Source organism: Penaeus monodon, chromosome 30, assembly GCF_015228065.2.
Source record: "Penaeus monodon isolate SGIC_2016 chromosome 30, NSTDA_Pmon_1, whole genome shotgun sequence".
NCBI classification, from domain to species: Eukaryota; Metazoa; Arthropoda; class Malacostraca; order Decapoda; family Penaeidae; genus Penaeus; species Penaeus monodon.
This window is the reverse complement of record NC_051415.1, coordinates 20,243,575-20,243,795: the sequence shown is the minus strand read 5'-3', so window position 1 is coordinate 20,243,795 and position 221 is coordinate 20,243,575. Positions and strand designations below refer to the sequence as shown.

Here is a 221-nt window from a genome sequence, read left to right as displayed (position 1 = left end):
AACAGTTTGTTTAGGGCTTACCAGGAGCTCGTTAATGTATGTTATTCGAAGCTCATATTACTGTGCGCTCATCATCGTGTGTACATCATACAGCAACACTTGCTTATAAGGAGTTATACCCGTGATTATCCGATCTAAATATGGGGATTGTTATAACTTCCCAGTATATAAATTAAGGATTTTAACTTTTTTTTGTATCTTAAGAGAGAAAATTGCCTAAT

The 221-nt window shown here is 34.4% G+C and overlaps 1 protein-coding gene across 2 annotated transcripts in view; it reads right to left on the bottom strand.

Moving 5' to 3' along the window:
• LOC119592621 (probable G-protein coupled receptor Mth-like 3) overlaps window positions 1-221 on the bottom strand; it is a 47,879-nt gene that overhangs the window by 22,475 nt on the left and 25,183 nt on the right. The window lies entirely within an intron of this gene.